Below are 25,291 nucleotides of genomic sequence, written 5' to 3'. Positions count from 1 at the left end.
CTCTTCTCCCTCCCCCACCAACCTCCAGCTCTCAATCAGCACTGGCTCAGGGTCTACACGACCGTAAGCATGAATCCCTCTCCCAAAAACCATTCCACTTTTGTTTGATCTCTCTGTTCGTAGCTTCTTCGCCTTGTCATTTTGAGTAATGAAAGCTTAATCCTTAATCCACCATTTAGCAAACAATCGTTTTTTTCTTATTTTCTCCTTCCCTAGAGATGAATCTTTCAGCTCTCTCTGTTTCACTCTCGAAACGGTCCCTCATTCAACGTCAACTCCAATTCATAATCCAAAGTTGGGCTGCTGATGTTAATTCCTGAGAACATATCCAATCAACACATTTCAAGCAAACATCAATATTCGATTAGTTTGTCAAGTCTGCGTTTAATTGTTAATCATCAAGGAATTGATTATTAATAATGTTGATTGATAATCCTTGAGCTTTGAGGCCTTTGAGCCGCTGCTCTTATAATTTTTCATCACGATCTAGAGACAGGGATATCTGATCTATGTGTGTTGTTCATGGGAGTGCAATGATCGTCATACTTATTACAATAGACTACTTATACCTCTTTCGATTTTGAATGAGAATTATTGTTGCAATTTTCCGTAACATAACTGATAAAGTTTGTCACGTTATTCTTTATATTTAAATAACGATTAGCCTCCTGCTTGGCATCAGTCGGTAAAGCATGAGATTTGATATAATTAGGTCGTGGTTTTCTAATAGTATTCAGTCTTAAAAAATCTTGATAGGCCTAGATATGGGCTCCTCCTATAACTCTTGTAATTCAATAAATAATAAATATATATATAAATATGATACTTATACTATAGTGTTGAGGAATAAAAAATAAATTGCACACCATGAACGTTTCATACATATATTACACAAATAATGCAAAAAAAATAAATCGAGGCAAAAAATATATATAGAGCGATAAAAAAATATAATATAAAAATAGAACAATAATTGAAATCAGTAAAATATCACAGGCTAAATTTTATATTCTAGATTTATGGCACGAAGCATTACCATGTGCCTTTATCTTAAAATCATATGCATTCTTTTTCATGTAGCTGCGATAGGCGCTTGCTAATACTTGTCGACTTGGACAATTCAATTAAAAATGTGTGCTTCAAGATCAGCTTGATAAATTAGCCACTAATAATCCAAATATATATATATTAAAATCTCTAGTACTTAGTAGATTTCTTTGTATCGAATATATATTTTTATCTCAGGGTGCAAGATTCGGCACCTGACGGAATAGGTAGAGCCATTCATCTAGTGAATTAGAGCTATAATAAATTATCGCAAATTGTATTGCAAAAAATTAAATATCATATGCATATGTTTTATTAGCCTAGATTTTGTACTTCTTTGATTTAATAGAAATTTCTGAAATATTGATCTATATTTTTCTTTCAATGAAATACCTTTAATACTAATTTTACTTGCGCAAGTATTACTCTTATTAATTTCTTAATTTATAATAAAAACCCTTTCGACGAGCTAGCTTTGATCATTAGATTAATTCGAAGCACTAGGGCGCCCATCACTAATTCAAATTTATCACTCACGTGTCGAAAATCTTCTTGTAAGCCGCCGATGTCGATCCAACTCCATGTGGTCCGGGAATATGGTAGCCGGAATCGTCTCCTCCAAGGGGTTATAAATTTAATTAAAAATGGAAATGACTTCTGCTTCACAATAGCATCACGAAGTATTTTAAGAAATTTAATAATTTAATTTAACTTTAACTTTTACAAAATCATTATCAAGGTACTACGCTCTAAAATATTTGGGGTCCTCTCCTGGTGGCATTTGGTTGGCGAGTGCTGGTTCTCCTTTCTCAAGTTTTACAGATCCTATTTCTGACTTTCAAATTAGCATAAAATTTAAATATCTTAGTCCTCCGCCATTTAGGTTCAAATAGATCTTACAAAAAATACCAAAATATTACTTAGATTGTATGATTAATAATTTCTTTGCTTTCGAGCCATATCGATAACATAGACTATATAACAATTCAACATAGATTCCGAACATTTATAGAAATATATATAAATATTTTTGAATTGGCCTACAATTGCCGCCTATTAACTGCCGTTTTACTATTGGTGCATGCAAATTTTATTCGGTATTCATGCGCCTGGTACCTCTTATTTCCTGAATACATTAAATTATTTTTATTTGGTTTTTTATTTATGCTCTTTACATGCTAGCTAATATTCTATACATTAATATTAATTCCATGCTACCTAATAATTAGCCACGTGATCAGGTGTTTTTTCACATTGCACACCATCTGATTGCAATAAAGCTCTGCCAAGGGGTTTTGGTCAGATTCTACGTTTCTCGGTTTGATCGATCTCTAGGTCACCGATCCGTGAATACATGTACATAACCTCAATCTTCAAATATTCTATATAATAATCTATTTATGAGCAATAAAATTCCTTCAAATCCTTTTTAGGTTTTTGTACCATTTAGCCAGAACAAGCTGATGCTATCTAATCTTAGTTATTATCTATTTGGCGATATTAGCCAGTTACTTTATTTTCAGACCTATTACTGTTTCTGTTAGGGCTTTTTATCTACCCAAATTTGATACTTTACAAGTTATAAAATATGATGACTCATGAAATGTACAAATCTTTTTAAATACAACATTTTCAAGATCGAATCTGTCTCAGAAATAATTTTCTATTCTCGTAAATTGACTGTTTTCCTGAAACTGATTGATAATAATCATAAGAAATGAATGATAGATTAGAGAATGAATAAAAAATTAAGAAACACTTCGAAAAATATTTGTTTATCTTTGCTCAACTTCTTCAGCGGTTGGCTATCTTCCAAAAATGTGAATTTTGATGTATGCTTTCCCATGGGAATCTTTACATCATGACTTGAGTTGATCAATTCGTTTCCATTATTTAAAATCAAGTCTCCGTGGCGCAATCGGTTAGCGCGTTCGGCTGTTAACCGAAAGGTTGGTGGTTCAAATCCACCCGGGGACGATTCACTTTTTTCTTTTTTGTCAAAAGAACGAATGAAAGAATCAGAATATTGATTGCTAATTCATGGAATTGACCGTTTGTTTGTGCAACGTACCTTGGCTTAGCACTTCAATGGTAGTTGAACATATAGTAACTATATAAACCTATAAATGCTTTTATAGTTACTGTAGTTGACTCAACCCTATTTTCTTGTTCTATTGAACTTCTATTGAAAGAAATTCGGGAGCGGAACAGTTTTGGGCTTAGCCTGTTTTCCTGTCCCAAACATTGAATAAGTTTTGTGTTTGTATTCAAATAGAATAATTGCTATTTTGATAAGGAATATCGAAATATTAGTACAATGCATTCCCATTCTATTTCCTAGATTTGGATCACTTTCATGTGTGAAAGAGAGGGGGTGGATAAAATTTTATCTGAGAACTTGAAAGAAGAATAATTTTGTAATTCCGCGAAGCCCACGAGTAAAGCTTCAACTGATACTGATTACTGATTGCTATACATCTGACAAAACCGAGATAGAAGTGTAATGTTGATCGTGTGATTAGTGTTGGTCGGTAGTAGCGCAGACATAAATCAGACATAAGCGTTTGTTATGTCGCAGATTCCGGCTACCATGCAAAAACACAAAAATATGTCCATCAGCCAAGCCTGCCATAAAAAATCTCACTATTGCCTGGGGACCTTTTTCCCGAGCTGGTTCCATTTATAACACAGTGCGTTATCCAAATTAATTGATCGGTTATACTCGGAGTCCCTTTGTTTTTGAGGGCAAAAGACCTGAACACGGGAAAGGGTTCCGTACCCTCATCATTCTTCGTTGTCGCTGGTGCCGCCCCTGCGCCATTCAGCCTTCTCCGCGGCGGCGGAAATATTTATTAAAAAATTTCAACCGGCCAAAGCGATATTTCGTCTCTGAAATATGGACGACCAGGCCAGCATGGCTTTTTTGTTTTTAATCATTCCGCATCAAAGGTTTAATTTTCCTGACCATGTTCCAACCAGGAAACTTTGCTTGCAAAAACTGGCTAGACGACCCGTGAGGGGAGTTCCCATGCTTAGCGCAGTTTAGTTTCCACCGTATCACATTCATGACTAAACGCAACTACAAAATCTCACGCGCAATACGATAGCTGTGCTGTTAGATTCGTAATTGCTACTAACATTTTGATATGGTATCATTCTGTACTAGAACCGTGCACCATGCACAACAGTACTACTGTATAATGTTTTGCCATTATCAAACCTATTCAATCAATCAATTTTGTTACAATTATTGTGTACTTTCCTACCATAGTCAGTATAGTTAATATTTCATTTTGATCAATTATTAAAGTTCATCTTTTCTATTCAATTATTACTATACAGAACGGTAGTCACCTATACAGCAATTCTACCGGGTACCTCAAAAACAGTCGGAAAAATCATGTCCGGGGGCCTAAAATTAATCAGGTGCTCTAACACTCAACCAAGTCAACCAGTTTCCTCAATATTATTACTATTGAAAAGATGTTTAATCTAATTTTATTCTTCTTGACTGTTTCAGGTAAGGCGATCTATGATTGATATTTTCACTGTAACCGCTGTAATGGTGAGTTTTTATTACCAGTATAATATCATGTCTAATATTTTACATGTTATTCAACATTTCAAGTAACGACTTATGAGTAGCCTACACTACAGTAACTTGGCAACTTATGAGTAGCCTACACTACAGTTGCTTGGCAACCTCGATCACGTGGTACAAATCCGTCATTAAGATTCCAAACAATCGTTATAATCCTATCTTATTGCATTGAAAATTTGAAACTTATAACTTCTGTTACGGATTAGAAACATATTTTGAACTTACAATGAATTTGGAATAACATTTTCGAACGAAAGTAATAATTTATTATACTTTAATAAAGATAATAATTTCAAAAACATTAATGAAGCTTAAAACATCAATTTCTATTCCGCAAGGACCACTTCCAGAGTTTTCACTGAACTGGGAACCACTGATCGAGATAAATATGCAGAAAGGTGTATGTCAATTTTATTGTATTTCCTCATCCAATTTATTGGTTCAAACTTCTGATAATCCAATTTCATTATATTTTTTGTGACTCAATTGAATATAACATTTAATGAAATATTTAACCGTGATTGAATGCTGATTAGATTCTGATTATTGTAATGTATTGCAATATTGTGACATATTTCAAAAGTTGATTGGTAACTCTTTGGAGATTCAGCTTTCAGGTTACGTTACCTAACTTTCATTTCTACTCACAATTTTCCATCATTTACTGTTTCAAGTTCCAAAGCTTTAATGGGAATATAAAATCACGTGAAGTAAACACGTGAATATGCTTTAACAAGTAAGGGTGGGCGATTTTACTCATTATGCAATTTAAGCTTCATTATAAAATTAATATAATATTTTATAAAAATTGTACACGTGAAATTCTAACCTTATCTTGTACTTTGTCACTTATAAATTTGGAAGAAAAATAGCACAAGGACTACCTTATTATTTTATCTTTCAATGTTATTACATTAGTGTCATTCGCATTGCAAATAAATAAATAAATAAATATGGAATCTTAATGGCGGCGGCTGGAAAAAAGTTTCAATGGCCATACTGGGGTTATATAGCTACTATAGCCTACACTAGGACACTTAGGACACTAGGACACTAAGCCGCCTACACACTTCCAGACCAGACCACAAACAGTCTGAGTCATTGTTCTGGTCTGTAAGTGTGTAGGGCTGTCTTCAGACCGATTAATGATTTTCAAACCGTCTACCGGTCTGCTGACTTGAACCACAGACAACAGACTGTTTGTGCTTCCCGGAACACTATTTTGGTCTGGTCTTGTAGTGTGTAGCGCTGTCTTCAGACGGCAGACGGTCTCCAGTAGCTCATTGGAAACTTAAATTGCGGAAAAATGACGATAGACAAATTGTGATTACAGACTCGGATTCAGCGCCCTCAAATTAATCAAATGCTTCGCAAGTACTCAAAAATAATCAAAATTGAGGATTTGTTTCGATTGCATAAATAATCATTACATCACTATAAGGTTAGCAGATGTCTTGTTTCACTACAAGTTAGAGAAGTAATCAATATTAGTCTATGCCTTTATTTTCCTATATCAATTATTTTTATCGAAAGCTACCTTCTATCTTCTTTGGTGAAACAATCAATTTCTGAGGATAATTAATGAAATATTTCTGAGGATAATTGATTCCGAGGAAAATCGTCTTACTTCTATAAAGGATAGAAGAAAAGATAAAGATATAAGATGGTAGAAAAGATATTTCTACATTTGGGAAAGCAACTAAAGCTATTTGGTCGTTTTAATAAACAACCCTTTTGTTTTCCCAAGTAAATTTTGACTGAATTTCTTCATTCTTTACACACATATTCTGCAACGGACATTTCTGAAGTTTTATAAAGATCCTCCATATATCATACTGAATAATCCAAATTTCATCGAAATTGTTGAAGCGTTTTCCGAGATCTGTCGAATATACAGACACAAGTAGTATTGATAGAATTGGATCAATTGATAAAAGCAGCTCCCGTCATAAAATTTTGTTTCATGAAACATTGAGAATTATTAATAAAAATTATCTATTCTCAAGAATGGCTAAGATTGAAGCAGCAGTGCATAATCAAGTTTTTGCCCAATAAATGTATTTTAAGTTCTTTAACTTCTACCTAATGAAGTGACAGAACTCATATCTTGTTCAGAAACCATCCTCAACTTAGGTCAACCTTTCAATCAATTTAGTTGCCGAATTCAACCGTTACAACTGTTACGAAAAGGTACTCTCTCTAGATTATAGTTCTACTAAGATTTAGTATGGACATTTGAATTATTTAAGAGATTGGAAAAATGAAAATATACATGCTGAAAGATGAACTTCAAACCCTTAAAAACCATCCTTGGAGTTGAAATATCGCGAAAAGATTTCTTAGTGGGCACCTAGGACCTATAAGGAAGCTATACTCCAAGCTTCCTTGCAATCCATCCAGTAAATTCCAGAAATCGTGATCAGTGAGTGAGTGAGTAAGTCAGTGAGTCAGATTAGAATTTTATAAGTATAGATTTCATGTAAATGTTCTAGCCAATTGTGAACTCAAATAGTAATATTCATAAGGTATTCTACTTTATGCTTGTCTGGTCTGAGGTCGTCTGGTCTTGGAGTGTGTAGGGGGCTTTAGGATGTCAACAAATAAATACAAATAAAATATAAAAAAAATACAAATAAAATATTCGTACAAATAAATATACATTTTTTACAATAATTTTCTAGTTTATGGAAATTACTTCTATGCCTTCATTGATTCATGATCTACCTCTGAATAATAATCGTAGAGACTTTCTGAGATATAGCAGAAAATGTTGCCTTATTTCCCAACAGACTAGATATCAATATGTATTTCTGCATGAAGTTGAACTAGGTGAGCCTGACATTTTTATTGGTGAAGGATAATTGAAAAAATATGGTAGCTTTCTGCAATAATTGGATTCTTACAGTTGTGAACCCAAAAAAATTTGAACCAGTGAACAGTGAAATAAAACTCAAACAACTCTCTTTGGTAGTCTCAAAGCTCAGGAGACAATGTTTAATCAGAGATAGACGGTTGAATTTATTCTTCAGATTGGCATTGTACGCGCGGAAGTGAGTCGTAAAACTCTACTCTCCCATGCATTCCTGCAAACTCGTTGAAATTTTCAGAGAAAGATAGTTAATCTGTACACGCGCAAGCAAGCACTGTATAATCTTTCAGTGGTTTTCCACAATTATTGTGTTCTGCTATTATTAAGAGACATTGAACATTAGGATAAGGAAAATCGTTAATATTGTTGATGTTTTTGAGATGTAGTGGTAACCGATACTACAGTTCGTCCAAAAAAGACTCGTAATCAATTATTTTTGTTGTTCATATTCACTGTGAATTTTGGAATGGCTTACAGAACTGTACTTACTTTTTGAACTAGGCACGTACTCTTTCATATCTGCCTGAAAACATTCTAATAAAAGCTTTTAGCGTTGTATGCAAATGATTGCTTGTAAAGTGTGATGATTGCACGTAAGGCTCAAATCATCTGAACAAATTGCAATTGTTTGCACAAACAATATTCATTCACATATTCCATCTGAGCGAAGTCTGCTCTTGGGAAAAATCCTCCCATAGTTCTCAGTGAACCTTTGTACTTCATCTATACCTTGGAACGTTTTTCACACTACGGAAAAAATCTGTCCACTGTGAAACAACCTCATTAGTTTACTCTGGCAGGTCGGCATTGAGTTGTAGCAGACACAAGGCAAAAGCACTGGAGCCAATCCTTATTTAAATTGGTCCGATTGCGGAGGCAGATCTCATGTAAAAACTCTAGCAAAGTCAAACAATTAACATAAACGCTTCATCAAGCTTTGTTGGGTTTGCATTATGTGCGAGGATATTCATGCGGTTTCTCAGTTTTACAAAACCTGAGACGAAACTAATTCACACAGAATAAATGACCATATATTCCTGAAATGGAACATGTTCGAAACCCACACAAAAATATAGCAATGCTGTACTTGTTAATTTCTTGCATTAATCACTATTCGAAATAGCATTCAATGGTATCTTATTCAAGCGCCTTTCCCACACTCCTTCTCTTTTCAATAGATTTAGTTGAGAGAATATCTTAACATAGTTCCTAGGATAAAAAAAACTTGGTTTTTTAAGAAACTCAGTCCATTCTTTCAGACCAAAAATATTTTTTTTTCCATCTGCTATTCAAATTTCTTACATCAATTCAAATCATTTCGATATGCACGAATAGAAAATTATTCAGATTCCACCCATTTCTCTACCTCATACTTTGTAAGATACATAGTGAAAGCTCTTATAAATTACTGATGACAACAATAGTTGAACATTCTGGATTTTACACCGTTAAAGTATGAAAGAGGTCTCAAGCCTATTAATGAGCGTTCATAGATCCGTTGAATTGAGTTATTTGGTAGGGTGGAGTTGTAAATAGCCTGATTTATTGTTGCGAATTCCTCAATTGTTAGAGCGACATCAGTTAGAGAACACAATTGGAGTGATGAAGGTTGGTTAACAATCTGGTCTATTCATTAGATTATGTGAGAGTGAATGTGACAATGAATACGTTTAGCTGTCAGCAGACCGGATGGTATTTGCAGATTTTCGAGCATCCAAACACTAGATGGTTGCGACAGGCATTTGCGGCATACTTAGCACAAGCTGATATGCACAACTCCTGATGTTTGCAATACCGGTGGAGCACTCTGCATGCTGCTCCACAAATTGTGAAGCTTATTGTACAATTTACAATGCTCCACATTCATGTAATTCCCGCTATTCATAAAATTCTTCTTTGATAATAATAAAATATCATCGTTTTTCATCTATAGCAATTTATTTATCATACACTTACCATTCATGCCATTCTAATTTCCATCTACAACAATATATTGTAGTTATTTGAACGAGTTGATGCCTGTTCGTTATATGCTATTCATCACTATTCTGGCTCTGTTTGCATTTTCCTGGCTTTCTTGTTCCACTAAAAACCATGAACAATGTACACATTTTTGTTTTCTAGTGGTGTAAAGTTATGTTTCACTCAGAAAATTGTTCACAAGAATGAGAGAATTATTCATCATCACTAAAAACCAAGCTCACCACTTCACTTCATCATTAGCCTTTAGTTCTTCTGAGCATCATATACAAATAAATAAACCATTTCGGGACTACATAATGTGATCGCCAGTAGTTTCCTTCAGTTGTTATACTGTAACGAAGTATTATATTCTACTTTTATAATACTGGTACCGCGGTTATCAAGAATTCATACTTATATCGTTTTCTGGTCTTTAATAATTCAGAACTTCAGATGATTATAGGTATCCCTTCCTTGCAGAGGTTCTATAACGAAGTATTATATTCCTCCATTATTAAGGATCACTGTAGCTGTCCACTGAAGCCTGCACCGGTTAGAGTTGCACAGAGCAGTAAATTTGCAGGACGTTTAACCTTGGTGTCTGGTGTGGTTGGGTGAGTGAGTTTGGCGGTGCTTTGAGACAGGAAACGCGGTCAACCATATATGCCGAATCAACTTCTGGCTTGGAACAGTATATTATAGTATATCATATACATACTTTATCACACAGATATATTTTGCGTGGTTGATGTCAGACGATGCGATGTGCGAATTGTCCGCTTGTCAGTCGGCTCTGACTGCGGCTTTAAATCGCCAAATTAAACGCCCGCGCATTTTGGGCTCGGTTCTGTGACTGACTGCTGTGAGATTCACCTAAAACTGTCAGCAGTGCTTGATGAGAAAGAAATGGTCATAAACTTGAGAAACGCTGACAGTTCGAAATGAATTCAGCTACAGCACAACCCAATGATCAGCGACAATGCTAAACTGCAGCGGTCATTTCTCTTTTCCTCACTCTCTGTTCTTCTCAAACAAGCATAAAATACATTTAATGCTATTTAAAGCTCATTATTTCCCATTGTTGATCTTTCATACCCTCCACTTCATTCTAAGATTATAATAAATTCCTGTTTCAATAATTGTAATCAGCGCGAAGATAGGTATCCTACTTATCCATCACCTCAATATTGAATTGAATAGTGAGTAATTGAATGAAATGGTATCGATCCTGCTTTACAGGAATCCAGTTTTTGAACAGGATACGATGAAATTGAGCTAAGCGAATATGTTATTTGTCAAGAGTGATTGATAGTACCACGTTAATGATCAAACATTTTAACGCTTTGATAATCAAGTACGTTTCAAAGGATGATTTCGTTAAATCATCCCAGTTATCTCAAAATCTGGCTCTGCCAATTGGATACCAGAAATTCTAGTTTTGTACCTAATGTTTCATGATAATATAATTATGATATCATGATTATTCATAACTTTGAATGGAAATACTATTATTTGCATTTTAGATAGGCTAATCGAGATTCGTAAGGCAACTTCATTAGATGTATTCTCATCCAAGTGTGTTATATTTGCATGTCTCATTACAAACTGGAACTGGAATGAATTGTGTGGGTGGTTTCAAACAGATTCATTTGAATTTGGTTTTAAAATCTGATAGGAAAATCGAGGTGATCTCCATTTCCTTCCTTAACGAGGTGAATCTGTTAGGAGTTCGAGTCCAATGCGTAAAAGATTGAAGCTGGAGGAGATAAAACTCAATTAGATAAGAGTAAAAGGAAGGCAGCACAGCAATACGGAAGGAAGGTGAATGGGCAATGACGGAAAATCAATATCCTCCTCACTCGAGCTGAAAGGATATATACAAAGGCCTTATTTTGTCTTGCTGTGTGAGCCCAAAAGGCTCTAGGATATTGCCAATTCCTTTTAAGGGCTCCAAAGGAGATGTACATCCAAGTAAATGACTGGCCCACTCTTTTGAGCTGTAGGCTTACATGTGATACTTCTTAGATTGCTTTTTATAGAAACGTTGTCTCCTCTTTCAATCTAGAAATTGGAAATTGCTTTTGCCTCTCAGTTATTTTGTCTAGTGTCCTTCCTTTTTTGCCCTTTTTATTTTATCACACCAATTGGCGACACTCTCCTTACATTTCCTTGCTGCCCTCTCACACTTTCCAAAGTGCTTTTTACTCACTTTGTACGAGGATGACTTCATTTCAATGTAATTCTTTTTCCGGCTATTGAAGTCACTGAGCAAAGACGTAAGCAAGCTTTCAGTTTTGATTCCATTCGTGGGGGAATATCAATAGCTAGTTGAATGATTCTAGATATTGAGAAAAGATATATTACTTCAATAGCAAAGAATGATAAACATATTCATTGTAATTGGATATACATTCACTAACCCCTTTCCGTCTCTCAGATTATCCTGAGAAATCCCCTGCGAGTAATATTCTGTATTTAAGTTAATTATCATTGTATCACTTTATGCCTGAATTCTAAACAATGAATTGAGTTTAATAATTGGTTGATGGTGTTCAAGTCGGTCACTATTTGTTTCTTTTTTGTTCAATCACTCTGGCTTATTTGAATATGGGCTAACAACTTAAAGTAAAGAATTGGATATGAATGAATAACTCTAAATGAATGTACTTTCCTGTTACAGACAAGGTATAGAATCATTCCACTTTATAATAGCAGTCATTACTTATTTCTAAAACCAAATTCTATGCTAGGAAACCTATACATACAAAATCGGAACTGTGCAATTTGAGTTCATTAACTTGATTGGATTCCTCATTTTTCCATGATTAAAGTAATCAAGTTTATAACATATTTTCAACTTCTCCACTCCTATGAATCAATACTATAAACACCTTTTATATCAAACAAGATTGGATACATTGAGTATTAGTAATTCAGGTGAAAATCCTCAAATCAGCATCAACCCGAATTCTGATTATATGGAAAGAAGCAAGAGCTTATATCTAGGTAAATTACTGCCTGCAGTTTTCGTAATGGCCAGGTGAATAAGTGCTAAGCTATTCTACTTAATGGCGCGAACATTCCGCTTTTCATGTAAGCTGACGATTTTTCAAATTTGTGCCGAGTCAGCGTTGATGGTACCCGGATCTGGCAAGCAGTTTTCTTGCCGGGTTGCCGAATTTCCCCGCCGCATCGAAGGCTGATGACAAGCTGGAAAATTTCGGAGCATTATCGGCATTGAAAATCAGTAATTAGGTGGCTTGTAGTTGGCAGGGAAAGGGATATTAATGGGAAGATGTGGGGGACAAACACAAGTAGGGGAAGTGACGGGGTTGCCCCTCGTGGTGCCCCCCTTTTGGGGCTCATTTGTCACGAGGTCTGGCAGGATGATGTATGCCCGGCAGTCATCCACTGCCTAAGTCCCTGCTCACCCCTCAACCAACACAACCTCATCACTAGCGCCCCTCTCTACCAAGCCTAAGCACGTTAGTGACTTGTTCGTCGGAAGAAACAACACCAAACACAAACACACGCGCACACACAGGCGCACACCTCAATTTCCACCAAGACATTCTCCAAAACTACTCCACCCCATGGAATCCACATGTTATTTTCACCTCCCTCAAGTCTACTCTGTTTCCCTGGCTTTGCTATTTTATTGCACATTGTCAACAATTGTGATCATCATAATATTATGGTCACGGCAATATGGTATGTGCCTATTCCATCTATAATGTCAAGGGAACAAAGGGGGATTTTTAGTGGTATAGCATGAAATTTATATTATTTGTGACGATTAAGAGAGCTATATGTCCATGTACAATCAGAATTAGTACACTACCTCATAAAATGATGTGATTGAATAGTCCATAAAAGATTGAATAGATGGTATAACTGTTGATTATTACCTCTCATTAGGATATTTTTAACCACACTCAACAAATTTAATCAAGGTTGTAGATTTTGGACAGTCTATGTCAGTTATCTCTCATCTTTTTACGAACAATTCAATTCCAAACAACTCGCAATAAGCTGTATGTTCATTGTAATATAATTATGAATTTCTCATTCATTAATTCATACATGATAACAAGTCTCCGTGGCGCAATCGGTTAGCGCGTTCGGCTGTTAACCGAAAGGTTGGTGGTTCAAATCCACCCGGGGACGAATAACTTTTTGTGATCCACATGTTTATTATTGTTTATGTGTAATATTGTTATTTTGTGATCTTTTCTTTACGTATTTCCATAAAGGTTTCACTCAATTATTCCTGGAATACTACATTTATTCTTATGATTCTTATAGAAACAAAGTAAGATCAAGAAATTAAGTTCTAACAAAGCATTTTATAACATATTAATTTTCTGGCAATAACATCATAGAATTTATCGTGATGGATATAATATAGCAAATAGATGCATAACAAAAGTAAATTGATATGAACGGAGTTCAATCCAGATTGAATAGAATATTCCTGATGTATAGGAAATAATTGAAGAGCATTCAAAGGCTGATGGATATAATATGATAGTTATTAAACGAAAATCCAAATTAAATGCTGTCAATTTGTTGCTGTTCTCAATAATGTCAATATTTGCAGTAGCAGTAGTCTTCGGGGTCGTTGGCAGCATTTGCTTTGTATTTTCGTTTGATAACTCCTATTTTTTATTTTCAATAACTCATCACATTTATTCATCGTGGTTTTCTGATGATAAATCCATCCAAAGATCCAATACGTTCTAGATATGAAATCTACATCACTTTTGACAAAGTATTATTCATCCTGATCAAATCAACGTCACGCCCTTCCCATGACTGGATATTTGTTCAGATTAGATTAAATGGATGTTGGCAAACTGTATCACCATATATATGTGTCCAGCGCATTTGGGAATGAGTGCTACGCATGGTTGCTAGTGAGATATGTCGCCCCGGGACAAGAAATAACGTTTTAGGGAAGATTGTATCTCTGTGATACGCACCCTCGGTCGTGGTGCGTCTTCTTGAGCGCGAAGGGTCCCGCTGGTTGTGGTGGCTTCTTCCGTTTTATCCGCGCATTATCAGAACGCACAGGCAGGCCAGCGTGTCAGCCAGTTTCGCCTCTGGCTGCTCAAAAATAAGCATTAGTGGAAGGCGGTTGGATTGGTGTCTGGGAGTCGCCCACGTCTATCTGGCTCCCAAACACAAATTGATGTTGTTATCTGATGCCAGGCACCGGCAAGGGTGGCCAAAATATTAACATCTTTTAGACCTTCCCTAGCAGAGATTCTTCTTCCTACTTTAGGGAGGATACAAATAGCATTTGTAAGTAGAATTTATAAACCTCATCCAATGGAGTTGTTGGTGATATAATCGTTATTCCGTTGGAACGGGAGAAAGTAGTAGAATGAGAGAAGAAATAAGGAAGGAAAGATTCATTTGCGAAAAAAATCACAGGAAAATTGGAGAGTATGTGAAGTTGTAAAATCGATTTTAGAATGGAATTGGACTATTAAAATATAAATCGAATCTTACGACTGGAAATATGATCAGGATTCAAAAATCATTGAAATACAAATAAACAGTGGTAGGATGAGGCATTGTATAATTTTTCATTCATAGTGAGTTCTTCGTCTGTACTGAGAAACATCCTCCTAGTTTCAATGATCGTTCACCAAGGGTTAAGCAAAAATATGAATCGTCCCCGGGTGGATTTGAACCACCAAACTTTTGGTTAACAGCCGAACGCGCTAACCGATTGCTCCATGGAGACTTCATATATGTGTTGAAAATCGATTGATCATATTCAATATAATTTTTCATATATTTGTGAATTCATAAAATAATCCAAAAAATGCAAACGTCCCCGGGTGGATTTGAACCACCAACCTTTCGGTTAACAGCCGAACGCGCTAACCGATTGCGCCACGGAGACTTGATATGTGTTGAAAAGCGATCAATCATATTCAATATAATTTTTTATATATTTGTGAATTCATAAAATAATCCAAAAAATGCAATCGTCCCCGGGTGGATTTGAACCACCAACCTTTCGGTTAACAGCCGAACGCGCTAACCGATTGCGCCACGGAGACTTGTTAATGACAGGAATTCAATTTTTATTCACGATATTAATCAGTGTTTGAAGTTAATTATCCAATAATTAAGTCTCAAAAAAAATTATGATAATGTTAGCTGTTAAAAATGTTCGAGCTGTTCAATTCTTGATAACATACATGATCTCAAAAACGTTTCATTTCTTGTCACATTTCCAAAATTATCTCTCATTTATCATTCTAGTTTATTCATCCTTTTAAAAATGACTTCATTTCATTTATCAGTTCAATTCATAGTTAGAAAAAATTCTATAAAAATTTCAAATAGGTGTTAGTCATAGAGCCTAGAGGTATAGTTATAGCAGAGATAAGGGAAGATCTAACTCCTCTCTTGTAATAGGGAATGATAGAAAATCAATGAAGGCATTCATACGGGTGAGGTGATTGTATTTCGGAATCAAACGATGAACGGAATATAAACTTCCATGAAGATGTCAAATGTTGATTTTCTACTCTTATCTAGAAATTGTATTGCATTCCGTGGTAGAAACATTCGCATTTCTGGTGATCGTTCATGTGAATCGTAGCAGAAAGGTTGATGGTGGGTAGCTCTGCCTCCAGTACAGTAGTTGAGTTATTATGGAGTTGTTCTTTTCATTTATCGGGTGCATACTTTGTTTAGAACAGCTCACGAACGTAGAAACGCATGTTCTCTGCAATGTTGGTTTGCAACATTGTAATAATTGTTATGCGACAAGTAAATCAGAAAGAATCTGCACGATTCAAGAGAATTCTTGACTGTATTGTAATCCAATAAAGAGATATGCAAATGAGAATATATTATGCTGACTGACAATTTCTATGGAAATGTGATAATGTTGTTACAGCAGTCTAGTTTTGTGTGTGATCACTCTTTTTAATAATAATTAATGCTCTAAACTCCAAACCTACCTTCTCACAAGTATATTTTTTCATTATTCTATCTTCGGAATGTTAGCGTGATAATAAATAATTGAGAATCCGTTTTCACGGAGGGATACAAATTGAGAATATGTTAATAGATGATTAGGATTTGAGTTATCGGTATCGGGTGGTTGCTGCAGGTAGGTACACATTATAAACATTTTTGAGTGTCTTCCATGTTTTCAACATTTTGATGCAATTGTTGGTTAACATATCTGTATTCTCACAATAATAACTCACTAGAAATCACACAGGTATATCCGAATTAAAGTGTGAAATCAAGCTTTAGAACTAAACTCAAAGTTATTGTTGTTTTTAATATATTCAATGTATTTGAATATATTAGCCTATATCCAACAATTACCGACTAACATAAAAACATAATAATAACTGAATCATAAACTAGAATGATACGCTGAATAATAAATTCATGCTACAGAATAAGGTGCTGTTCATGATACGCTTCAGAACTATGAACTTGGTCATGCAATTTGAAACTCTTCAGCACTCCTTTCTGTTCGAGAAGTATCTAACAATAAATTTAAACTGTAATCAAGTCGCTGAATAATTAGTAGATGCTGTCAACCTTTAAAGTATTGGAAGATAAGCTACCAAGTATATTATTATTAATATTCCATTTCATAAAATTCTACTAATTTAAAAAGATTATTCCAGCATTGGATATCATATCACTTGATACTATTTCTATCAGGGCGTAGCATGAGTTGTCATGATATATCAGTCCTGTTCTTGTGATAAATGCTGTTTTAATCGAATAAACTACCAACAGCTACCAATTTTTCTTCTTGTGTGATGTTCTGCGACCAGCAAGCAGTTGCAAGCCGACCATTCCCTTATAGAATATATGTAAAGTGGTACAGTATATAGGAGTATGTACTCGAGCTCCCACGCAGCTGGAATACAAGTGGTCCAGTAATTGCTGCACTCGAGCTCCAGTATTATCCGCTCAGTCATACGGCCGACCTGGCATTATCCACCTCCAGAGCCAGCTCAACGTTTTTGACAAATTGTGAATTAAGGTATCGTAAATAGCAATCTGGCTCACAGCGTTCATGCGGTATTACAATAATTTTCTTTGTATAGCCCAAGCGTTATCGCCATTATCCTGGCATAGTGTTTCTGGACTAAGTTATTCGGCATCGTATACAATTCATAGAGAAACATACTTTACAGACCTTTTATCTCACAAAAAAATGTGCGTGGTAGATGCGGTAGATTTGTGGTTGACAAGCATATCTCTAGGAAACACTCAATGCAACATTGGGGAAAATATTACTAATCTGAATAACTTTTAGCACCACCATAATTATTTCATTTTTACCTTTTTGAATTCCTTTCTAATCACTCTCAACTCAATCATCTTCTGGCTAAGGTTTTTGAATGTATTTTCTCTCACACACTCTTCCTATTAGTGAATGAAGACTTATTTCAAGTATGAACTGTTGGGAGCAGTGATCTTGTATCACATTGATTATGAATGGAGTGACAGGAACAGATCCGGGATAGTTTGCAAATTTGTGTGCAAATCACAAATACAAACTCTTCATAACCTCTAGACTGTTGAAATTAAGGTTGAAAGCAGTTTTGGGTGGATGCCTGTTGTTTACACCTACATTGTATCCTATTGTCCATGAAAAATTTAATAAATAAGTAGATAAATAGTGCTTTATAGATGAAAATTTGGATAAGAATACCTTTTGACTTTGTGCGTAGCTTCACTCTGAATTTGAGAGAAGTGATTACTGTTGACAGTTGAATAATGATGAGGGTTGATATATTATTTGGTGATCAAGGATGACTCAACTAATAAAATTATTGAAAGTAGAATTATAATATAAATAGAAATAAGAAAATTTTATGATGAAGAAAGATTGAATGAATAGTATTTCTAATATTATCAACTTTCAACACTTAGCAGTTTAAGAAACACAGTAACCTTTCAATATTCCAAATCATTGGAGATGTTTTTCTTCATTGTGATTCAATCATCCAATTTTCCAAAACCTAATTTTCTTGAGTTAATCCATCAAATTTCAGATCAATATTCATTAAGTGTCTTAACAATCTAGACATCCTTTTAAAATCGAATAGATGAGAAATCAATTACTACAAAGGATCGAGAGAGTGGATAACTCACCCCTTTACCCAGAGGCATGTGGGATAATGGCCACCCAAGCCGTGAGCTTCCCCTATTAATTATGCCAAGATCAAAGGGTTTTCGTCTTTCCGACAATGCTCTGTCCATCATCAGTGACCCTTGCAGTATGGTCTGCTCTCTAATTTACTGACCCAATTCGATTATTAACATCAGTGAACTGAGCACCGGCATTATTCTACTCGCCCTTAACTCCTCTATCTTCATCCCTTTCCTACTTCAACTCTTTCATCTCCATCCCTTTTCTTCCATGTCCGAATTCCTATACTCTCAGGTACCGACTCTTCTCTGGTGCAGGAGAAGGCATTAGGGCTAATCAATTCATTCCCACGGCTCCTTTGGTCTCTGTGTGAGCGATACATTTCAGTACGTTGAAAGCTAGTGCCCATTAGTTTGATCAATATAATGTGCATGAAGGTGAGTAAACCATTTTCATCAATCGCTTCAGTTGGCGCCTGAGCTATGAGCACGATCCGTAGTTGGTTGATATCAAAGTACAGAAATTCGATTACAGTGCTAGATCAAAGAATAAGGTCATGAGTTAGGACGAAGGTGATAAAATGAGTCTTCAAAAAGAATGTGAGAAAATTTGAATTATTTATCACTGAACATTCTTCTTATTGTTATCACTGGGATTCCTTGAAATAAGACCATTGTTGATTTTCAGCAATGGTCTTATTTCAAGGAAACAGCTGCAATGTGAACGGATCCGTGTTTTAGCAAACTATTTCACATTGAACTCTTACTTCAACTGATTATGAAATATTTTGTTCTTATCAAGTCTCCGTGGCGCAATCGGTTAGCGCGTTCGGCTGTTAACCGAAAGGTTGGTGGTTCAAATCCACCCGGGGACGATTCATTTTTTGGAAGATCTCTCTACAAATTCATAATTCCCTTGAAATTATACTCAATCCGGAAAATTAATCTACAATTATTGATATCGAGTCTCCGTGGCGCAATCGGTTAGCGCGTTCGGCTGTTAACCGAAAGGTTGGTGGTTCAAATCCACCCGGGGACGTTATAAGTTTTTGGAAACTTTCGAAATAAAACAATCTTCAGATGAATACCATTCGAAAAACGAATAAACGGGTATTCGAACTGCATGTACTAAGGTTAGTATTCAATGTATTTTTTGAAACTCAATATAATGTTCTTTGTCACTGTACATTCTACTTGTGATAACTAGTTGACATTTCATTAACATTTCTGCTACCGAATAAGACTTAGATAAGTTCAATAAGTTTCCAAGAATATTTCATTTGAGCTGGTTAAAACTTGTTCTGAGAAGGTAGAGATGAATCTTGGAGGGCTGAATTCCTTCAAACTTAAACTTTTCGAAGTCGGGGGTTGGCGCTTGCGTCTAATTAGGCGAATTCCTGTCATTAATATACAGCTCATTTCTGCTGCAACTCCTTCCTTTCCCATCACCATTTCAAGTTTTCCTCCATCAAATTTGGCAACCTGATTTCCAGATTCACCAACGGCTTCTGCAGCTTCTATTTCACAATGTCTTCTCTTTTCAACTCGCTGTAATAATACAACTTGCTATGATGCTCCTTAAATTTTCATCAGCCACATTTTTAGTCTCTCACTAGTCATCTATGATCATCGAAAGAGCTCTATTATCAATCTATATACAAAGTAATTATAGGTTTCCTATCCTAGGATAGGATTGATAGATTCCTTTGTATCTTGTAGACAATAAATAACTGCAACCTGTTAGACTCACAAGCGATATTGAATATTCCTTCTTTCATGAGTATTGTTTTCTCTATAATAATAGTGAGCAAATAATACACTTCTCTAAACTACGAGAAATGAAAAACTTCGAAAGAATCACATTGCAGAACTCCATTTTCTCACATTTTCAAACTTTTATATCTTCAATAGAAATGGATACTTCTTCATTCAATGGATCACTTCTTAATTTTTCTTATTTATTGGGAACTCCTAAGATAAGATTGATACACTTCTTATTCAAATACCTATAAGCACTACTTCACAATGAAGTAACTCGTTGCTTAGGTAGTAACTTCGTGAGGAGGTCCTCTCATCACTGTTGATTGAATTCTATTTCAGCCTTAACGATGGATTTCAGCTAGAATTGAAACACTTTTGTATATGATATTCCTCCCACACTTGCTCTATCTTCCATAGAACTCAAAAGTTTCATGTCGATTCAGAGTTTCATGTTGAATTAGGAATGAAGCCGGCTGTTTTTCCGTCTACGTACCCGTTTATTCTTCTGGGCCACATTTAGGTGAATAAACTATCAATGAATTGCGGGTTCAACGTTACTTAGCACTGTTTATTGAGCCAACAACTGAGTCAAGTCACAACTTGGTTCATTAATGCTGCGCCACAAAGTCATAAAAGAGTATGAACTTCTGTTCAGATTGCGGCAGATGAGACACAAAAGGCGATGGCAAAGTTTTCTCGATAAACATTTGTGGAAGGTGTTTCTTTGCCAAACAAAGTGCACAAGAATTTCACCAGGCGAGCAATAAAAAGGCAGCAGAAAGTTTTCTCTCTTTTCTTCTCTCTATTCATTGTGTGTGTTCTTTCCAAGGGATGAATGGGAGAAATGCATGAGCTGGGATAAAACGGAATATAACTTATTTATAAAATCGCTAAGAGACAGAAAGCCATGGCTGCAGGGGTCTCGCTTACTGAGATCGGGGAGTGTAATATGAGCAAAAGCGGTAGTATGCGAAAACGTAAGAAAGAGAGAGTATAAGAGAGCAGTTAAGTAAGTGATATGAAGGAACGTTTTGTGTGTTCAGAAAGCACAGAAAGACCCCTACCTCGCGGGAGCACTAACTACTTCATGAAAGTGCAGTTTCTATCCAGGCCGAAACACGATTTTCTTTTCAGTTGGATTCGATGGGAATGTGCTTAGCCTACAACTCAAAGGTATATAAATAAATATATCCTATTATATTAAGCGACAAATTTCTGTATATATATATATATATATATATATATATATTATATATATATATATTTATATGGTTATGTGGTTATATGGGTAGCTTATATATTTATGTTCAACGGATCTCGAAAACGGCTCTAACGATTTTCACGACATTTGGAGCATAGTAGGTTTATGATATAACAATACGATTACACTAGGTATCATCCTTGAGAAAACTCGCTGAACGACATTGAAAGGATTAATCCTAGGCTGAAACAGCTGTGGATGGTAAAAGAGCGTGTGAGCGAGTGAGGATTTGAAAAATCAAAATATCGCATCCCCGAAATTCATAAGATTACATAATAAATTATAGCCAGCTGTGAAATATAAACACAATCATTTTGGAGAATTGTGTTCTGTTTACTGAATTGTGTTCTGCTTACTGAATTTAGAGAATTCCGTTGTACGGTCACTTCACATCTATCAAATTATATAACTCCACACCTGACCACTTGAAAGTACTCACATGCACACAATTTAAAAACATATTGAAAGCAGTGTTAATTGAAGAATGGTTGTAGAACGTCATGACTATTTTAGAATAGATTGGAATCGTTTTATGTGACTCATGTTATTTTATTGTATTGTACTGATACTGACTGATCTTAGTGTTTTTGTGTTTGTTTTGACTTACTTAAGCTGCGTTTACACCAGAGTTGATAACGCAAGTTTTTACTTCCCTTGCCCTATTACCATTGGTAAGGAGAGTATTGCTTTCCGAAAAAAATTAAAGTACTCCAATTTCTAAATTTCTATACGTTTTAAGGTCCCCTGAGTCCGGAAAAGTGGTTTTTGGGTATTGGTCTGTATGTGTGTGCGTGTGTGTGTGTGTGTGTGTGGTGTGTGTGTGTGTGTGTGTGTGTGTGGTGTGTGTGTGTGTGTGTGTGGTGTGTGTGTGTGTGTGTGTGTGTGTATGTGTGTATGAGTGTATGTGCGTCTGTGTACACGATATCTCATCTCCCAATTAACGGAATGACTTGGAACGTAAGGTCCTTACACTATAAGGAACCGACACAAACAATTTCGATCAAATGCAATCCAAGATGGCGGCTAAAATGGCGAAAATGTTGTCAAAAACAGGGTTTTTCGCGATTTTCTCAAAAACGGCTCCAACGATTTCGATCAAATTCATACCTGAAATAGTCATTGATAAGCTCTATCAACTGCCACAAGTCCCATATCTGTAAAAATTTTAGGAGCTCCGCCCCATCTATGCAAAGTTTGATTTTAGATTCTCAATTATCAGGCTTCAAATACAATTTGAAAAAAAATTGAGTGGAAAAGATTCAGCATGAGAATCTCTACAACTAATGTTCAGTAACATTTTCACCTCAAATTGAAAATAAGCTCGCAATTTGAGAAAATGTGATTATCCAATTGCAAACTGTTGGCAACCGTTGATTCTATTGAATGATTCACTATGAAGAGATAGCACACGTCGTGTGTCTTCAGCGTTATTACCCTGTCACCAGCTGGCTCAAATCTTTGAATAGTAGACTTGAGATGCGCGGGAACACTAGCGTCAGGTGATCAAATTTCATAACAGCAAGGAAAGTTGTGTGAGTGCGCCACACCAGATTTTTAACATTTTAGTTCAGTCAAGGAAAGGGTTATAGAGGGAAAAGTTGGGAAGAAAATTTTTGACCTCACAGTTCTGTTAAGGGTAGTGAAGAGGTAAACATATCAAAAGTCCCCACCGCTACCCCTGTGCTAAGGGGGTGGGGGTGGTTTAAAGGTACTATTTTTTGGTTTCTCGCATAAAACTCAAAAACTATGTATCCTGAGGACTTGAATGTCACATAACAAATTAAAGCTTTCATAATTTTCGACAATATTAATTTCTGAACTTTCTTTATATCTCCTCTAGTTTTTGAGATATCCGCTCTTGAAAGTGTGACATTTTCGAAAAATACATGTTTGCCACCAATTTTTTTCTATTTTTGCTTTTATAACATTTTGAAAATCGATGGGGATAATCCATGTTGATTATGAGCTTATAGTGAATTAAATTTTCTCCAATTTTATGTATAATTTCACACTTTTACGAATTTCCCTACACCTTTTGCAGCAGCTTTAGTGTTGAATGTGAAATCTCCATTTTCGCAACTAATTATTGGCAAAGGAATTTGGAGGGAATGTTTTAAACAAAATTTTTGACTTTGCAGCTTTGTTGAGACTAGTTGGGAGGAGAACATATCAAAAGTCCCCATTCCTAACTCATGTGCTAAGGGGATGAGGGTGGTTTAAAAGTTGCATTTTTCAGTGATTTACTTCCACACTCATATCTTGGGAACAATGCGTTCAAGCGACATAACTAACTACTCAAAAATGAAGCTTGATGAATTCTCTACACCTTTTTCCAATGATATTTTGTGATATTCCCAACAGTTCCCGAGATATTCGCTCTTGAAGGTGTGTAATTGCTAAAATGACAGGTTTTTATCCAATTTTCTGCTCTTTAAAGGCTTATCATGAAAACTTATGCTTATCGTAGGTTTGTAGAGCATTGAATTCTCTTTGAAATGAGATATTATTGAACTATTCCAAGTTTTCCTTTCATTATTATAACAGTTTCAATGTAGGGGCTGGAATTTTCATTTCAACACTAAAGCTGCTGCAAAAGATGTAGGGAAATTCGTAAAAGTGATAAAGCTTTAATTTGTTATATGACATTCAAGTCTTTAGGATACATAGTTTTTGAGTTTTATGCGAGAAACCAAAAAATAGTACCTTTAAACCACCCCCACCCCCTTAGCACAGGGGGTAGCGGTGGGGACTTTTGATATGTTTACCCCCTTACTACCCTTAACAGAACTGTGAGGTCAAAAATTGTCTTCCAAACATTCCCCTCTATACCCTTTTTTGAGCATTCATTGCCTGGAATATTTCTGTTATCAACTGATGTTAATTACAAAAGTCAATACCATCATTGTTGAGTTGCGTTTACACCGGAGTTGATAACATGAGTTATTAATAAAAAGTTGTAAACTTGACTGAATCGACAAAAAATTCTCTTGAAAAAAGTTGATAACTCGTGTTTTCAACAGAAAGTTCCTTGTTATTAACAAGATTCATGTTATCCATCGAGAGTCGGTAAAGATCAAAGGAAATGTCTTATGTTAATAACAAAAGCCTCTTTTATCGCATTAACTTTTGTTAATAACAGGTTACTATCTTCCTCGCAACCCCCTCGCCTAGCATCCCTACCCTACAACTACAGCTGTTCCCTAATAACTACAGCTGCAGACAAAACACGTGACAAAGCTATTAACTTTTGTTGATAACAAAACTAGCAGCCAAAAGAAAATGTTATTAACTTAATATGTTAAAAACTTTTGTTTTGAACTCTGGTGTAAACGTATTATAATTCATTTACATTGGATCAGATGAAGATCATTATGTTAATGATCACACTCATGTTTCAATTCAAATTTGAAGACAATTTTTTGTTTTTTATTCCGGCTGTTACATATTATGAATACTCTCGTTAAATGAAATCATATGGAAGTCAATTATATTGATAACAAGATCTTGTTAACAAGGAATTTTCTGTTAGAAACATGAGTTGAACATGAGTTTTTCTTTTGTCAAGAGAAATTTTTGACGATTCAGTCAAGTTAATAACTTTTTGTTAATAACTCGTGGTATTAACTCCGGTGTAAAC

General features: G+C 35.4%; 1 protein-coding gene and 4 non-coding genes across 6 annotated transcripts in view; all 5 read left to right on the top strand.

Moving 5' to 3' along the window:
- Positions 1-25,291, top strand: part of LOC111055199 (roundabout homolog 2-like) — a 261,699-nt gene that overhangs the window by 155,571 nt on the left and 80,837 nt on the right. The gene's annotated exons all lie outside the window — the stretch shown is intronic.
- Positions 2,951-3,024, top strand: Trnan-guu. Its single transcript has one exon. It is a non-coding gene; the product is annotated as a tRNA-Asn (tRNA).
- Positions 13,573-13,646, top strand: Trnan-guu. Its single transcript has one exon. It is a non-coding gene; the product is annotated as a tRNA-Asn (tRNA).
- Trnan-guu lies at positions 19,434-19,507 on the top strand. The gene has a single exon. It is a non-coding gene; the product is annotated as a tRNA-Asn (tRNA).
- Trnan-guu lies at positions 19,598-19,671 on the top strand. Its single transcript has one exon. It is a non-coding gene; the product is annotated as a tRNA-Asn (tRNA).

This window comes from Nilaparvata lugens, chromosome 5 (genome assembly GCF_014356525.2).
Source record: "Nilaparvata lugens isolate BPH chromosome 5, ASM1435652v1, whole genome shotgun sequence".
Taxonomy (NCBI): domain Eukaryota; kingdom Metazoa; phylum Arthropoda; class Insecta; order Hemiptera; family Delphacidae; genus Nilaparvata; species Nilaparvata lugens.
This window is presented reverse-complemented; position numbering and strand designations above follow the sequence as displayed.